Source organism: Miscanthus floridulus, chromosome 13 (genome assembly GCF_019320115.1).
Source record: "Miscanthus floridulus cultivar M001 chromosome 13, ASM1932011v1, whole genome shotgun sequence".
Taxonomy (NCBI): domain Eukaryota; kingdom Viridiplantae; phylum Streptophyta; class Magnoliopsida; order Poales; family Poaceae; genus Miscanthus; species Miscanthus floridulus.
In genome coordinates this window covers 29,585,487-29,604,147 of record NC_089592.1, presented here as the reverse complement: position 1 = coordinate 29,604,147, position 18,661 = coordinate 29,585,487, and positions in this window count along the sequence as shown.

The window sequence follows — 18,661 nt, the reverse complement described above, 5'->3', positions numbered from 1 at the left end:
GGAGACGATAATGACACAATCAATTTTTTCTCCCAGGTTCACTTGCTTGCCGACAAGCTAGTCCCCGTTGTGGCGATTCACTCGCTTGGAGGTTCACGTGCTAATAGGCATCACACGCCTAACCCGCAACCGGGTGCCGCACAACCAACACAAGATGAGGATCCACAAGCCATACGCAATCCACTAGAGTTGTCTTTAGCGCTCCACCGGGGAAGGCACAAGAACTCCTCACAATCACAATGATCAGAGCAGGAGACAATTGAAAGGATCAAGATGCCCAAGAGGGCGGGTGAATTGGGCTAATTCTAAATTTTTTTGTAATAATTAAATCCTATGGTTAGCCCAATTAACTCCTTGTGCCTAGAAAGTGTTTCTAATTGTTCTACCGCACAAAAGACTTGCAACCTAAGTTCCAATCCTACTCTAGCATGGCAATTCTAAGAATGTAAAGACATGAATTGAATTGCACAAAGTAAATGCTCAAAGTAAATATAGAGGAAGGAACGCGGCGATGTTTTGCCGAGGTATCGGAGAGTCACCACTCCCCACTAGTCCTCGTTGGAGCACCCGCGCAAGGGTGTAGCTCCCCCTTTATCCGCGCAAGGATCAAGTGCTCTCTACGGATTGATTCTTCGACACTCCGTCGCGGTGAATTACCCACAACCACTCACAACGTGAGTTGGGTCACCCACAAGCTCCGTCGGGTGATCACCAAACTCCCAATCACCACCAAGCCGTCTAGGTGATGGCGATCACCAAGAGTAACAAGCACGAACTCTCACTTGACCATGACAAGCCTAATGAGACGGTGGATGCACACTTTGCTACTCTCGATCTTCACTAATGAGGTCTCTCTTTTGGATTCTCAAATCTCAATCACCTCACTAGGACCTTGCTCTTCTTGGCACTCTCTAAGGTGTTTCTCAGCTGTTGGAATAAGCAAAAGTACTCCCTCACACGAGTGGAGGTGGTATTTATAACACCGGCTGAAAAATGAACCGTTATGTGCCTCTACGGGGTGACCAGACGCTCCGGTCAGTACACCCCGAACTCCAGAGTTTACAGTGTGACCAGACGCTGCCAGCGTCCGGTCAGCACTGATCGGACGTGTTCGGTCATGATTTTTCCTCTCTAGAACCTTACTGGAGTCGATCGGACGCTGCCTCACAGCGTCCGGTCACTTGACCTCTCAGTGTCCGGTCAAACCAGACGCAATCACCTTGGTCAAATGAACTGACCAGACTCTGCGCCAGCGTTCGGTCACACTGAAGCTAGCGTCTGGTCAGTATTTGACCCTCCATTCACTTCCAACTCTCAATTATACATGAATGAAGTTTGCTCCATTGGATCTTAGGCATATGTAGGAGCTACCTAGCGCTAGTTTTAACAAGTGTGCACCACACCTAACTCACTAGACTCACCTAGGTCAAGCTACCCGTCCATACCCCCCTTAATAGTATGGCCAAAGGAAAAACAAAGTCCTAAACTACTCTAAGTGTCTCTTCAACTCCAATCGACACTTAGAACTAGTCCATCCTTAACCTTGTCGTCCATCCTTTGAAAACCAAAACGATTTCCATCGTAGGGGCATGACCACCTTGATTGCCCAATCAATGTCCATTACCGTGACCTAACTTAATTGCCTCTGCAAAACACATGTTAGTCATAGTAATCTTGTATTGTCATTAATCACCGAACCCCAACTAGGGGCCTAGATGCTTTCAATCTCCCCCTTTTTGGTGATTGATGACAATACCACCTCAAGTATGTGAAAGAGTTGAGGTTTTTAACATGCTTGGATCATATAAGCTTTTGTCAATAAGAACAAAGGTGTTTGATGAGGACATCGCCAAGATGGAGTCGAGGACGACTCCAATTCGAGAAGGGGACGATGATGAGGACATCGCCACGCTGGACACATCGACGCCATGGTCTTCCCCAAGTTGCAATTCGTTTCCAACTCAGCTACCACGTCGTCCTCGGATTCAGCAGACACGTCGTCACTGTTTCGGTCATAACTTCCTCATACGACATCGAAACGGGCCGTTCTTGGATGCGTTGGAAAGGGGACGACGATGCCGTCGTTTTGGATCTGGTCCCAGCTCCAGAAGGTCCGTGGATCATTCTGTGTGACCACGGCAAGGTGCTGTGTCACCTATTTGGGCCAACTTGGCCATGTATCGTGTCGGGCCTTAAGCCCAAGTTGTGGGCACCCAACCCCTGGCCGTCCCCAACCCTAGGTCAAGTCTTAGACTATAAACACAGCCGCCGCCGCTGCTACACAATTGGGTTTTGTTTAGAGTTTAGTTTTCCATTGAGAAACTGAATCGTTCATTGTAACTGTGGTGACAAATCCTTTTACAGTGATCCAGGGCCCCCGTTCTTGATCTCCTCCACTGTGTCGATTAGTCCTTTGGAACCGAGTTCTTGAATCCTCTATTGATATCCGCGTCATTCATATTTGCAATTTCAGATTGCGTGTTTTACCTTCTTGCTTGTGCTCTTCGATTCGCTTGCAGGAAAAGCCTTCTTGGCGAGGTCAATCAAGTTGTGCTTGGTTGATAACCAACGGAGCAGTGGTATAATGGTTGCAGGGTTCGAATCGTGTCTGATTTGAAGCCGGATCGCCAATGTCGAGATCTTCACAAATCGAACTTACCGGCTACCTCTCGGAAGATCGGGCCTGTACTCATCAGTGTTAGTCAAGCTTATATGAACCAAGCCAACATGATGTACTCAAAAGATATGAAATAAGCATGAGTATAAGTAATAAAGCTCATTTGCATTGGAGTAAGATGTAGAAGCAAAGGCAAATGAGCATAACACAAGTGATATGACATATAAATAATTCAAAGTAGAGAGCACACATGTCATATATCACGATCACGTAGATATCACCATCACATATATATAGTTCAATGCACGAGAGTAAACACATGATGAATGCATAATAGTGTATCACACATAAAACTCCAAATGTAATATATAAGCTAATAAGATAACTAAGTTCCCCCCTAAATACATCGCTTCCCCTAAATCTATCATACTCGAACCCTCTCCCCCTTTGGCGTCAAACACCAAAACCTAAGGGTCGGTCAACGGGGCTGAAGTGGACGAGTCGGGCGCTGAAGTACGAGGAGCAAGCTAAAACTAAGTGCCATCATCATCTGACCCTGAGCTCTGAGCAGTCTGACCCTCTGTAGCTATAATCGGTGCTGTAGCAGTCTGGGTTAGATTAGGAATTGGAGCTGCTGTAGACTGAGCTGGTAGGACTATAGTAGGCTCTGATGATGCCACTAAGGAAGGGAGCATCTTTGTAGTCCCGGTAACAGGTGCAACTATAGAAGGACCTATGACATGTAGATATGGAGGAGTAGGCATCCCTGTCAACTCACTAAAGGAAGCACCAAGGCTCCTAGACACTGTGGTCTCTAGCACAAGTAGCGACGATGTCCCAGCCGGTGTGAAGCCTGTCTAAAAAGGTGTGAACTACAGGGCTAGTGCTGGCAAAGCAAAGTACTGGGACACCTGCTCTGTAGGAGAAGCAAACAACCCTGGTGGCTGTCCTTGACTCTGAAGCCCACTGGGTTGTAACGCTGGAGTCATCGAAGTAGTGGCTGCCTGACCAAGCTGGGGCAAAGGCTATGGTGGTGGAGCCCCAATAGCTGTGACTACATGCTACATAAATCCAAGAAGCTGCTGCTGCATGAGTATCTGCTGCTGATGCATGGCCTGTTGTTGCTACTGTAGAGCCTGAGTCTACTACTGAATAGCTAGCTACTGCTGCTGGATCACCTGTTGCTGCTGCTGGAACTCATCCTGCCGAGTCTAGAACTGTGCAAACGTAGCAGCTGTCTCCTGAGCCTGGCGTGCCTGGTCCTGCTTCATCTGCTCAAGTATAGTAAGGAGAGCGGGGTCTGTCTGCAGGGCAGGTGGCGCTGAGCTAGAACTGTCGGCCTCATGATCATGTCATTGTGGAGGCATCCGAGGAACGGGTTGGTAGTCATCATCAGAACTATCACTAGGGTCACTCACGACTACACCCTCCTATTGAGCAAGCTCCTCCTCAGTAGCTGTAATGCCCCTGATAATATCATCCTGCTGGGCTACAGACTCTGGCACCCTAGGACGTCGACGCGGCTGACTGGGTGCTGTAGGTGTACTGTGCCTGATCATCTGTGTCATGTTATAGGCAGGAAACTTTGTGGTGTCACCACTATACTTAGCTAGTATCTTTGGAGGCCTCACTATGACTGCCCTATGGATAAGCCATGTGATCCAGTGAGCATAAGGTAGCTGCCTGTGTCCTCTGAAGCCCTCAGCTATAGTGTCCTCCATCTCTGATAGAATAAGATCCCAAATATCAAAGACTGTCTGCTGCATTAAAGAGTTGATCAGCCACAACTATATACGTGTCAAGCCCTCTCTGTATCCCATCCTAGGAAGCAGTGTCCTCCTCATAACAACCTCAAGCACACAAGTAGTGGGGTTAAGGTCACTAGGGTTCCTCCTCGACCCTTCGCCAAAAGGCTCCTTGAAACAGTGACAGACCAAGTCAATAGGGGGCACATTGCCACCATGAGGGCGTTTGGGGGGTGCTGTCTGGCCATAGCACACCTCGTGAAGTTTGACTGGCTGCTCCTAAAGTCTAAGAATCTCCCTGGCCCTGGTGCTCGTCAATCGATAGTCTCTCCCACCAAATGCAAAGTGAATAAAGTGATGGTGTGGGACAATAAAGAGAGAAGCATAGAACTACTGAACCCAAGATGGAACATATAATCCAGTCTGTCCAATCAAACCTAATAGCCCCGATAGATATGTAAGGTAGGGGCGAATGTGCTCTCTAACTGCTACAACTATAGAGTCAATGTGACACACCCTCTGAGATCTAAAAACTGCCCCACTGTTGAGATAGGCATTGTAGAAATCCTCCTGCAGTGGAGTGTAGAAGCCCTTTGAAGCTCTCTCATCCCTCCTCGGTGGAAACCATACCTCAAAATCAACAAATCTCAGCTGCTGAACCTGCTTGGCTGTGGCGGCCCTTAAGTCAAGATGGGTCACTAGAGGTGGACCCTGTGGTCTGGGCGGTGGATGAGAACCCCTCCACTGTGTGTCAGCCCTCGGCGTGACTGGGGCACAAGTACGACCAGAGCAGCGAAGCTGTGGCTAAGGTGCCTGCTTTGTCTTCTCGGCCTGCTGGCCCTCCTGAGTCTGCTCTGTTGGCTCTACTGGTGGGGGCTGCTGCTGTGGCTCCTACTATGACTCCCCCTAAGGCTGAGGCTCCACAATGGGAAGACATCATCCTTGCATCATGATAGTCCTAGGTGGACTACCATGAAGATGCTTAATACGCTCAAGTCTGCCCTGTGCCTTTGGGGACAGATGATCTGCAATAACAACTCCACTACGAGCGCCTCCTGTCTCGGCACGCTCTGTGGCCTCTACAACTATGGTGGCCCTCGTTGTATCTGCATTTGGATACTTGTGCTTCCTGACTGCCATCTTCTTGGTCGCCTTGCCTTTAGGATCTATAGGCTGGTGAGGCGGGGGCCTCCGATCCTCATCTCCTGGACCACCTCCGACGTTTTTCGTCCGAGCCATCTGAAAGATCTGAGGAAAAACTGCCGCTGACAAAGAAACAACTGCCTTTGTCGAAGATCAACTACCGCTAACACTTTCGAGGCTTGGCCTCGATCCTTACTCGCGAGCTTGGCCCCGAGTTAACTGACAACTGTCACATGATCTCAACGGCACCGACTCACTGCACGATGGAATAGATAGGATATACAATAAATACGATATATCTAATAGATGCGAAACCCTAGGAAGCAAGCAATTTAGATATGTAATTGAAACACGGGCATGTTACCTGACGAACTGGCGATCCGAAAAGAAGAGAAGCAATCCACGGGAAACCACCAAATCTAGGGTTAGGGTTGCAGTGGTGGATCGGCGACACTGGCGATTGTGGTCACCAGCAAGGCTCCAATGGGGCACGACTGCTGGCTTGGGGCATGGCGGTGCTGACGCTGCGGGCGGCGATAGAGCGTTGGAGAGCGGTGGCGGTGCGTGGGTGAGCGGCGGCGGCGCTGGAGCAACTATGGCGCACGAGGCAGCTAGGCGGCGCTGGAGCAGGGGCAGTGGCGGTGTGTGGGCGAGTGGTGCACGGGCTTGCGGCGGCGCGAGGCACAGGAGGCGGCGATGTGGTGGTGTGGAGCTAGGGCACTGGACTATGGCGGCGGAGGTGAGCTCAGCGGCTGGGCAGAGGTGATCGTGGGCAAGGGATATGGCGGTGATGACGACGGATAAAATAGGTCAAAGCCCCATCACTTTGATTAAATAAGGTGGGCCCCGGTGGATCAGAAAAGGAAAGGAAGAAAGAGTTCTGAAGCCGCACAAAAACTACTGACCAGACGCTCCGGTGGTAGCGATCAGACGCTACAACCCAGCGTCCAGTCGATTCCAGAGAGGTCCAATTCCTCTAGAATCATGACCAGACGCGTCCAGTGGACACCGGCCAGACGCAGCCAGAGTTCGGTCACCTAGCCTTGATGTCTTCATGATCGACCGGACGCAGAAGCACCTCCTGACCGGACACTGGGAAAACACTGTTTCAGCATCTGGTCACTCTTTCGGCAGCAGGTTCACCTCCTGTGAACTGACCGGACGCTGGACACCAGAGTCCGGTGCAACGTCTGGTCACTCCTTCAGCAAATCTTCAAAGTTCTTCGCGCTGCCTGTTCCCAATCAAGTCCCAACTCTAATAAGATCTAAATAAACACCAATTGGGACTGATGTGAGTGACCTCTCTTAAACCCTCAAGTTTTTCAAAATATTTTGCCTTAGGCTATAATTCATTTTAAGAAAATAGGCAATAATAGGGTGATTTAAGATAAACGACAAAACAACATTCATGCATATGCAATGCAATACTTGAAAGTAAATCTAGTTGCTTGTCAAGTATGATCCAAGGTTAAGCTTCTTCACACGCTTTTCGGCGGTGATCTTAACCATGTTAGACAAGCCATATATGCATTATAAAGCATTAAACATGTTGTATATTACAATGCAATGCAAGGGACAACACAAGCTCAATTTTTAGTGAAGTTGCTAAAATAAAGCACATTAAGTTCATTCCGCAATCTACAAAATGTTGCCTCATCTAGCGGTTTAGTGAAGATATCCGCCAATTGATCCTCGGTCCTTACACCTTCTAGTGATATATCATTTTTAGCAACATGATCTCTAAGAAAGCGATGACGGATATCTATGTGTTTGGTGCGAGAGTGTTGAACCGAATTATTTGCAAGTTTTACTGCACTTTCATTGTCGCACAAAAGAGGTACTTTATCTAGAACTACACCATAGTCTAGCAAAGTTTGTTTCATGTAAAGTATTTATGCACAACAAGCACCTGCGGCAATGTATTCCACTTTAGCGGTGGACAAAGCCACACTATTTTGTTTCTTGGAGGACCAAGACACAAGTGATCTACCAAGCAAATGGCATCCTCCGGATGTGCTTTTTCTATCACTTTGCAACTGGCATAATCCGATCGGAATAGACAATTAATTCAAATCTAGCTCCTTTGGGATACCAAAGGCCAATGCTTGGTGTGTGCTTAAGATACCTAAGGATTCTTTTTATGGCAATTAAATGAGTTTCCTTAGGATTAGCTTGAAACCTAGCACACATACACATACTAAACATAATGTCGGGCCTAGATGCGGTCAAATATAACAAGCTACCAATCATAGAGCGGTAGAGAGTTTGATCAACCGGGTTACCTCCCTCATCTAGGTCGAGATGTCCATTGGTTGGCATTGGAGTCTTGATTCACTTACATTCATCCATCTTGAATCTCTTGAGAAGATCATTGGTATATTTCTCTTGAGAGATGAAAATCCATTCTCTCATTTGCTTGACTTGAAAACCAAGAAAGAATATAAGCTCTCCAATCATTGACATCTCGAACTCCTTCGACATCAATTCACCAAATTCTTTGCATGAATCTTCATTTGATGATCCAAAGATAATATCATCAACATACACTTGACAAATGAAGATATGCCTATCAAGCTTCTTGGTGAATAGTGTGGTGTCGACCTTCCCAATGATGAAGCCCTTCTCAATGAGGAAGTCTCGAAGGCACTCATACCAAGCTCTTGGGGCTTGCTTAAGCCCATATAGTGCCTTAGACAACCTATAAACATGATTAGGATATCTCGGGTCTTCAAACCCGGGAGGTTAATCAACATAGACTAGTTCATTAATAAAGCCATTTAAGAATGCACTTTTCACATCTATTTGATAAAGTTTTATTTTATGATGTGTTGCATATGCAAGGAGGATACAGATGGCTTCTAATCTTGCAACCGGGGCAAAGGTCTCTCCAAAATCCAAACCTTCAACTTGAGAGAACCCCTTTGCAGCTAGTCTTGCCTTGTTCCTCACAACAACACCTTAATCATCTTGCTTGTTTCGGAACACCCACTTTGTTCCAATGACTCTTGCACCTTTTGGCCGCTCTTCAAGAGTCCAAACTTCATTGCGAGTGAAGTTGTTCAACTCTTCATGCATGGTATTTATCCAATCCAGACGTTGAAGAGCTTCTTCTACCTTAGTAGGCTCAAAGCAAGAGACAAAAGAGTGATGAGCAATAAATGAAGCAAGTTTTTGAGATCGAGTCATTACACCCTTTGATGAGATCTTGTGGATAATCTTGAAGTAGGGGTGTATTTCTTCTATTGACCACTTGAGGGGGAGGTTGTGGAGCATCAACATCTTGTGCTTGTACCACCATTTGTTCATGGGAGACATGAGTATCTTCATTTTCTACTCTCCCATCTTTTTTCATCATCTTGTGGCATACTTGATGAAGAAGGTGGATCAATCACTTGTACATCGTCTTCATCATCTTTAGGCTTGATGTGTCCAACCGGAATGTTCTTCATAGCCTCCCTCAATGGTTCATCACCTACATCATCAAGATTCTCATGTGCTCCTTGGGAACCATTAGATTCATCAAATTCAACATCATATGTTTCTTCAACCAAGCCGGTGGCATGATTAAATACTCTATATGCTTTGGACTTTAATGAGTAACCAACAAGAAAACCAATATCACAACATCTTTGAAACTTCCCTAGGTGTTGACACTTCTTGTAGATGTAGCATTTGCAACCAAACACCCTAAAGAAGGAGATGTTCGGCTTCTTCCCATTGAGCAACTCATAAGGTGTCTTGCCGAGGAACTTTTAAAGGAATAGGCGGTTAGATGCATAGCATGCGGTGTTGATTGCTTTTGGTTTTGCCCATAGAGCTTCGGGGGTGTTGTACTCATCAAGCATTGTTCTGGCAAGAGTGATCAATGTCCAATTCTTCCTCTCAACTACACTATTTTGTTGAGGAGTATATGTTGCAGAGACTTCATGTTTGATTCCAACTTCATCACAATAAGCTTCTATGTTTGTGTTTTCAAACTCTTTCCCATTGTCACTTCTTATATTCTTGAGCTTCACTTCAAATTCATTTTGTGCTCTCTTGGCAAACTTCTTGAAGCAAGATGCAACTTCGGATTTGTCATGAAGGAAGAATACCCATGTATACCTTGAATAATCATCAACAATCACAAGACAATAAAGGTTTCCTCCCAAACTCTTGTATGTTGTTGGTCCAAATAAATCCATGTGAAGGAGTTCTAGTACTCTTGTGGTTGACATAAAAGCTTTTGTTGGATGGGTATTTACAACTTGCTTGCCGGCTTGACATGCACTACAAAGTTTGTCCTTCTCAAACTTCACATCCTTCAACCCTCTCACCAAATCATTCTTCATAAGCTTCTTGAGTGAGCTCATCCCAACATGAGCAAGTCTTCTATGCCATAGCCACCCAAGTGTTGTTTTGGTGAATAGGCATGTCTTCAAGTTTGCATCTTCAGAGGTGAAGTCCACTAGATATAGGTTATTGTATCTAAATCCTTTGAATATCACATGATCATCATCCTTCTTGGATACAACAACCTCCTTCTCGGTAAACAAACATTGGAAGCCAAGATCATACAATTGTCCAACGGATAGCAAGTTGAAACTCAATGAAGCAACATATAGCACATTGGAGATGGAATGATCATTTGATATTGCCACTGTGCCCAATCCTTTGACCTTGCCCTTTGAGTTATCTCCAAATGTGATTCTTTCTTGCCCATCTACTTCTTCATCTAGTGAGGTGAACATACGAGGATCACCGGTTATATGTTGTGTGCAACCACTATCAATAACCCAATGACTTCCATCGGTCTTGTAGTTCACCTACACACAAGAGATCAAGCTTTAGGAACCCAAACTTGTTGAGGGCCCTTCACCTTCTCAACAAGTGACTTTGCCACCCAAATTTTCTTAGGCCTATTCTTGTTTGGAGGTCCTAAGAACATCACTTTCATCTTTCCACTAGAATCCTTTCTAAGCATGTAGTGAGCATTGAAAGCAAAGGGTCTAGCATGCTTGGGCAAGGGTTATGGTGGTGGAGCACTCATGAGCAAAGTGGCCTTCTTGTCCACACTCAAAGCATCTCTTTAGCTTTGGCTTTGATTGTTGTTGTTGAACTTGAGCCTTCTTCTCTTTGTTTGCCATGTACCCAATGCCACTTCTATCCATCTTCATGACGGTGTTCATTAGGAGCTCACTTTGAAGATATTTGCCTCTAGTGAACTTGCTCAATCCAATCTTGAGATGCTCTTTTTCTAACTTGAGCTTCTTGAGTGCATCACTACTTTTATCTTCCTTGAGTGCAACCTTGTTTCTTTCTTCCTTGAGTTTCTTGTTTTCTTCTTTTAGCTTCTCATTCTCAAGAATCAAGTTGCCATCATGATCAAGAGTTTCTAGCACAATGGTGTTGTGGGTTTTGAACTCTTCAAACTCTTTCTTTAGCTTTTCATTGTCATGCTTGAGCTTGACATACTCATCATAGTCATTGCACTCAACCACTTGCTTGCCTTTGCCTAGGGCTAAAAACGGTCGGAAATGATTGGTAGGAGGCCAAATCACTTTCATTTTCACAATATTTTCTCGAAAATGAAATTGATACGATATTGGCGGAAACGAATACGGTGTCGATATTCCGATAATTTCAGAAACGAAACTATTTGTTCGAAAGTGCATCGACAACTATCAAAACTCATCATAGCGGTATCTGAAATACGATAAACACGTCAATATTCTGCGCATGACAATAGATATATAGCTTAGCACATAGTTATACTTGATACAAAAGAACTAGAAGATAAGCCCACAACCACAAGTTCTGACGTCCTGGACTTAAGAGTTAGATCTCACGAGCACACAAGCAGACAGCCACATAGACATATTAGCCACTCACAAACTTATGTACCAGTACATCGTAACCAAAGCAAGTTCTTAGTTGGATACTTGGACTTAAAAAAGGATAGAAACGAGAAATAATGCAAGAGACATGATTCTTGCATGGGGATAAGGGTGGCAAGGGGAGCGCTCAACACTCAGCAGGCTAGGCCTAGTCTATGATTCAGGAAGAGGTAGGGATGGCGCTGTGGGCTTGTGGCCTGCCTGGGATACGGTAATTATCGACGATAGAATACTGGCAAATTACGGTATTTTTCGAAAACGGTCGGAAGTGAGGCAAATCATTTTTGTTTTCATTACCGTATAGTTTTTACCGTTCTCATTTTCGTTTCCTCGGTTACCGTCACCCCTTCCATTTAGGAGCAAAAGTAGGTAATTTTTCAAAAATGATTCCCGGTAAACGGAAATTATCGTTACCGTTTTCAGTCCTACCTTTGCCACTAGATCCTTGCTCAATGCTCTCATCAATAAGATCATCACATGATGTAGCTATATCAATCTTAACAACATCATTAGTGGCATCATGTGGCTCATTGGGTAAAAATTCTTGAGCAATAACAAGGGTATCATGATTAACCTTAAGAGTGGTATATTCATCCTTTAGCTTGTTATGGCTAGTGATGAGCTCTTTGTGCACCCACTCAAGTTTATCATGTTTATCTTTAAGCTCTTTCTTAGAAGATTTGAGCTCCTTGAGTTCGGATGACATAGCATCATTTGCTTCTCTAAGCTCAACACTAGCCTTTTTGGCTATCTCACATTTAGCTAAAAGAGAATCATTCTTAATCTCAAGCTTTTCATTTTAGCTCTAGTCTTTATAATGATCTTAGTGTATTTCTTTAGTAATTTAGCAAGATCATCATAGGTAGGTGACTCATATTCATCATCGCTATCACTCTCACTATCATCATTATGAGCATGATCATCACCACTACTATCATCATCATGTGATACCTTGCGTTTACCCTTGGCCATAAGGCATAGGTGAGTAGAGGATGATGGCGGTGGTGGTGGTGAAGATGATGAGTCAATAGCAATGGCGGCCACCTTCTCATTGTCACTTTCATCATCGGATGATCCACTAGATGAATCAATGTCCATGAGCCAATCACCGATGATGTAAGCCTTTCCACTCTTCTTCTTCTTGTGAAAGTCCTTCTTGCCATCTCTCGTCTTGTATGGCTTGTTCTTTTTCTTCTCATCTTCATCTTCATTGCTTGAGTCATCTTTCTTGCCCTTGTTCTTATTCTTGAACTTGTCTTTCTTGAGCTTTGTGCATTGATGAGCTAGATGGCCAAGTTTGCCACAATTGTAGCAATCCATCTCAGAGATTGGCTTTCTTCTTGAGCTTGTGAAGAACTTCTTCTTCTTGCCATCAAACTTGATGCCACTCTTGTTGAGCTTCTTTAGCATCTTGACAGTTTTCTTCACCATGAGGGCAAGACTTTCATCATCAACTTCATCTTCACTTGAGCTCTCATACTCAAGTCTTGCCTTGCCCTTCTCTTTACTAGCTTTGAATGCTAAGTCCTTATCTTTCTTCTTGGTAGAGGATGAGCCATCTTATGGCGTGATGTGCATGTACATCTCATGAGCATTGATCTTCCCCAAGATTTGTGTTGGTGTAGCGGTGGAAAGATCACCTTGATGTAGCATGGTCATAATATGCCCACATTTGTCAATGGGGAGGATAGTCAAGATCTTTCTTACAACATCGGATGGTTGCATTTGAGTGAGTCCAAGCCCATTGACTTCCTCTACAAGAACATTCAAACGTGAATACATTTCATTAGCACTTTTTTTAGGAAGCATTTCAAAAGAGTTGAGCTTTTTCATGACAAGATAATAGCATTCCTCACGCTCACTCTTAGTTCCCTCATGGAGCGCACAAACGTCTGACCATAGTGCATGGGTGTCTTTGTGGTTCCTCACCCGATTAAACACATCTTTGCAAAGACCTCTAAAGATATTGTTTCGAGCCTTTGCATTCCACTTCTCATAGTTCACCTCATCGCCTTGTAGGTTAGTAGCATCCTGAGGTTTTAGGAAGCCTTGTGAGGTGGCTCTAAGTATACCAACATCTAGAGCCTCATGATACGCCTCTATGTGAATTTTCCAATAAGGAAAGTCATCTCCCTCAAAGATAGGAGGAGGTCCGTCCCCATGAGACATCTTGCTCTAGGCGGTTAAGCCAAAAAACGTGAGCAAAAGGCTCCGATACAAATTGAAAGGATCAAGATGCCCAAGAGGGGGGGTGAATTGGGCTAATTCTAAATTTCTTTGCAATAATTAAATCCTATGGTTAGCCCAATTAACCCCTTGTGCCTAGAAAGTGTTTCTAATTGTTCTACCACACAAAAGACTTACAACCTAAGTTCCAATCCTACTCTAGCATGACAATTCTAAGAATGTAAAGACATGAATTGAATTGCACAAAGTAAATGCTCAAAGTAAATAGAGAGGAAGGAACGCGGTGATGTTTTGCCGAGGTATCGGAGAGTCACCACTCCCCACTAGTCCTCATTGGAGCACCCGCACAAGGGTGTAGCTCCCCCTTGATCTGCGCAAGGATCAAGTGCTCTCTACGGGTTGATTCTTCGACACTCCATCATGGTGAATCACCCACAACCACTCACAACGTGAGTTGGGTCACCCACAAGCTCCGCTAGGTGATCACCAAACTCCCAATCACCACCAAGCCATCTAGGTGATGGCGATCACCAAGAGTAACAAGCACGAACTCTCACTTGACCACGACAAGCCTAATGAGACGGTGATGCACACTTTGCTACTCTCGATCTTCACTAATGAGGTCTCTCTTTTGGATTCTCAAATCTCAATCACCTCACTAGGACCTTGCTCTTCTTAGCACTCTCTATGGTGTTTCTTAGCTGTTGGAATGAGCAAAAGTACCCCCACACACGAGTGGAGGTGGTATTTATAACACTGGCTGAAAATGAACCGTTATGTGCCTCTGCGGGGTGACTAGATGCTCCGGTCATGTTGACCGGACGCTCTGGTCAGTACACCCCAAACTCTAGAGTTTACAGTGTGACTGGACGCTGCCAGCGTCCGGTCAGCACTGACTGGACATGTCCGGTCATGATTTTCCCTCTCTGGAACCTTACTAGAGTCGACCGAACGCTGCCTCACAGCGTCCGGTCACTTGACCTCTCAGTGTCCGGTCAAACCAGACGCAATCACCTTGGTCAAATGAACTGACCGGACTCTACGTCAGCGTCCGGTCACGACGAAGCCAGCGTCCGGTCAGTATTTGACCCTCCATTCACTTCCAACTCTCGATCATATGTGAATGAAGTTTGCTCCATTGGATCTTAGGCATATGTAGGAGCTACCTAGCGCTAGTTTTAACAAGTGTGCACCACACCTAACTCACTAGACTCACCTAGGTCAAGCTACCCATCCATACCCCCCTTAATAGTACGGCCAAAGGAAAAACAAAGTCCTAAACTACTCTAAGTGTCTCTTCAACTCCAATCGATACTTAGAACTAGTCCATCCTTAACCTTGTTGTCCATCCTTTGAAAACTGAAATGATTTCCATCGTAGGGGCATGACCACCTTGATTGCCCAATCGATCTCCATTACCATGTCCTAACTTAATTGCCTCTGCAAAACACACATTAGTCATAGTAATCTTGTATTGTCATTAGTCACTGAAACCCAACTAGGGGCCTAGATGCTTTCAACAATCACCTTCCTCCACTCGACGATCCACCAATCACCGGGTTGTCTAGGTGTCAGCAAACATCAAGAGTAACAAGATCTCCACCAGCCCAAATCGCCCAACTAGTGCCACAAGATGCTAGACCATTAAGCAATGCACTAGAGGCTCTCAAATCTCACTCAAGATGATCAAATCAAGTGTGTAAGTGAGTGGAGTGGTGTGCTTAGCTCTCAAAGGGTGTATGTAGGTGTTAGAAGTGCCAAGAGGGTGGCAATGGCCGGCCACCAACTCTATTTATAAGCCCACAAGCAAATAGAGTTGTTACTATTTGGAGCCAGCTTCTGCAAGGTCACCGGACATGGCGGTGGTGGCATTGCCCTAGGGTGGCAGTGCCCCTCAATGGTCGAATCCAATGGCTAGTTTGACTGGACGTGGTAACCGAACAAGGTGGCGGTGGCACCGGACATGGCACGACGGTGCCATTCCAGGCCAACCCCCCATTTTCTATAGTCTCTAGGAAAATGGGGCGGTGCGCCATCATAGGGGTGGTGGTGCCCACGGCGGTGCTCACTGCTAGTTCCTCCAGCCTCAGGATAAAAACAGCGGTGGCATCGGATAGGCTAGGGTGGTGCACCATCATGCACATGGCGGTGCCAGCGCCAACACTGGCTTCTCGGCTAAGGCAAAGTGGTCACTGCCACAGGGGTGATGGTGCACCGAATAGGGGGTGGTGGTGCCCCTAGACTTAGCACCTCATCCCCTACTTCACCTCCTTCAACTCCTTTGTAAATGTGCCAACACCACAAGTGTTTCACCATCACGTGCAAGTGTGTTAGCATTTTCACAATTATTTTTCAAAGGTTAATCACTTTCTTACCGATTGTGCACTAGGCCTAAAATGCATTTGTAAGTTTTCCAACACCTAGTGGCACTAGATGATTGAGTTGTCCAATAAGAGCTCCCCTCTTAATAGTATGACCATCTATCCTAAATGTGATCACACCCTCTATAGTATCTTGATCACCAAAAACAAAATGGTCCTATGGATATCACCTTTGCCTTGAGCCCATTTTATTTTTCTCTTTCTTCTTTTCCAAATTCTGGAGCTTGATCATCACATGTGTTCGCACCATCACCATGATCTTCATGTCATGTGGCCATCTCCATCCATGAGTGCCACCTAGCTCCTTCACTTGGGTTCGTCCAACCTATCTCACATCCACACTTAGAGCATAGGGTTAGTCCAAATAGGTTTCATCAATTAGCCAAAACCAAACTAGGGCTTTTAATCTCTCTCTTTTTGGTAATTGATGACAATGTCTACAAAGATATGAAATAAATTCAAATGAATCCATGTTGCTTGCCCAAGCATATTTACCATGTGTAAAGGATTTGGACAAGTTTCATGAACCCTGTTGGTAGCATTTGCTCCCCCTACATATGTGCTAAGAGATTGGATTGAAAGTTTGCCCATATGCATAGATTTGAGTTGTGAGAGAGTAATGTCTACCAAATGATGCTAAGGTATAAGAGATGGACCTTTGAAGCGTGATAACAATCAGAGTGCACCAAATATACCATCCTTAGCACCATGGTTAGTTAGATACCACTTGTAAAGACAAGAACTAGATACCTCGTGAGATCACATTAGAAGCAAGGTTCTAGTACCACTTGAAAGCAAAGTAAGGCATATCTAACTACCACCTATGCATGCTAGTTTTTCATTTCATGATTCAAATCTACATTTAGCATACACCACACAAGCATGGAATTTTAAATTAAAACTTGTGCCATGCAAGCAAACATATGAAATGCACATTCAAATGCATCAATCAAGTTTGAGCTTGCCCCCCTACTTGTATGCTCAAATTTTAATTGATCCCCTTACTTTCACATTTCTCCCCCTATGTCAAAGTTCTCCCCCTTTGTCATCTTATCTCTATCTTTGTGCACTAATTTCTCCCCCTTTGTCATCAATGACCACAAAGATTTAATTTTATATATGTTAAGATTATCAATATCAATCAATGGGGTGAGGATCATTTTACAAATTTGGTTCAATCTAGAGCACTTGCCAAAGGTATTTAACTCGGTTAGATCCAAGGACAAGCTTCTTCACACCTCATTTCAAGGGTTATCTTGTACCATGTTGAGTTAAAGACTTATAACTCATTTTCTAGATCAAACACTAGGTTCATGAACCCAAAAATATGTTATACGCTACCACTAGATCAAGTCAAACATAGAAGCAATAGTGGTACCATATAAGTATCAAATTCATTTTATTTTCATGAATGAGCCTATAAATCATGAGGAATGACTAGATGTACTAAACAAGTCCTTAGAAAAGGATGTATGCATGCTAATCAACTTTTACCTTGGATTGCTCGAAGGAGAGACATGTCATATAAGTGGGGGGGGGGTGCATCAACACATATTTGAGAAATCCAATATGTTCAGCTCATCCCTTAGCTTGCAAAACCTTTTCTCATCCAATGGCTTGGTGAATATGTCCGGTGCCTACACTCTCAATTGAAATGTCCCCTTTTTGTTGATGATCTCTTATGAAATGGTGGCAGACATCAATATGCTTTATTCTTGCATGTTGAACTAGATTATTGGTAAGCTTGATAGCACTCTCATTGTCACAAAGCAATGGCACTTTCTTGAACTTGATTCTAAAGTAATTCAAAGTGGCCTTTATCCAAAAAATTTGTGCACAACAACTACCGATGGATATGTATTCAGCTTCGACAGTTGATAATACAACACTATTTTGTTTCTTTGATGACCATGAAACAAGTGATCTTCCCAACAATTGACATGTGCCTGAAGTGCTTTTCCTTTCAACCTTGCATCCCGCAATGGGCATAGATGGACATCCCTTCCTAGGGGTGCATATGGTGGAGTTTCAGTTGGCGAAGGAAAAGACAAAGGTCTTGACATCAGCTAAGGCCAAGAAAAATGGGTCGATTGACCCCAAAGTTCAGATATCGGCAAATGAGTTCAAAAAGGATGATCAGCAAAAGAGCCGATACGAACAAGGTGAGACATCCAGAGCTGGTGCTTTATGTCCTCGGGTCACTTCCAGAATCTTGTTGAACAAGTGGCAATGCCAGAAGGACAAGGACTATCAGTCCTAGCTAAAAGAAGAAGAATATGAGCATCGGTATGAAGAAGAAAGGTACGAAAGAGAACAAGCCGAGCTACATTGGAGTTGTCCTTTCTTTAGACACTATTGGGACGAAGGATTGAAATTGCCTACAAGACGTAACTGCCTAGAGTGCAGTAATCAGTATGTAGAGTTTAGGCAATTTCAAGCCAATCGCCGGTCCATTTATGAGCGTTTGAATTATCAATCTAACAGCATGGATCGGCGCATAAAAATAGAGAAGTTCATGATCGGTTAGGAAAGCATGTCCATGATCAAAATTGGGCCGATCGTGATGAAGAAAAAGAGCATGTTTGGAAAGAGGGCTAATTGGGTCCTGGAGGTCTAACAGGGAGCTAGAAAAAGAAGAGTTCAACGCTTGAGGAATAGAGAATTAGAAACTCAGAAGTATAACAGACCTCGGGCATGGTGTGTCAAGCAAAC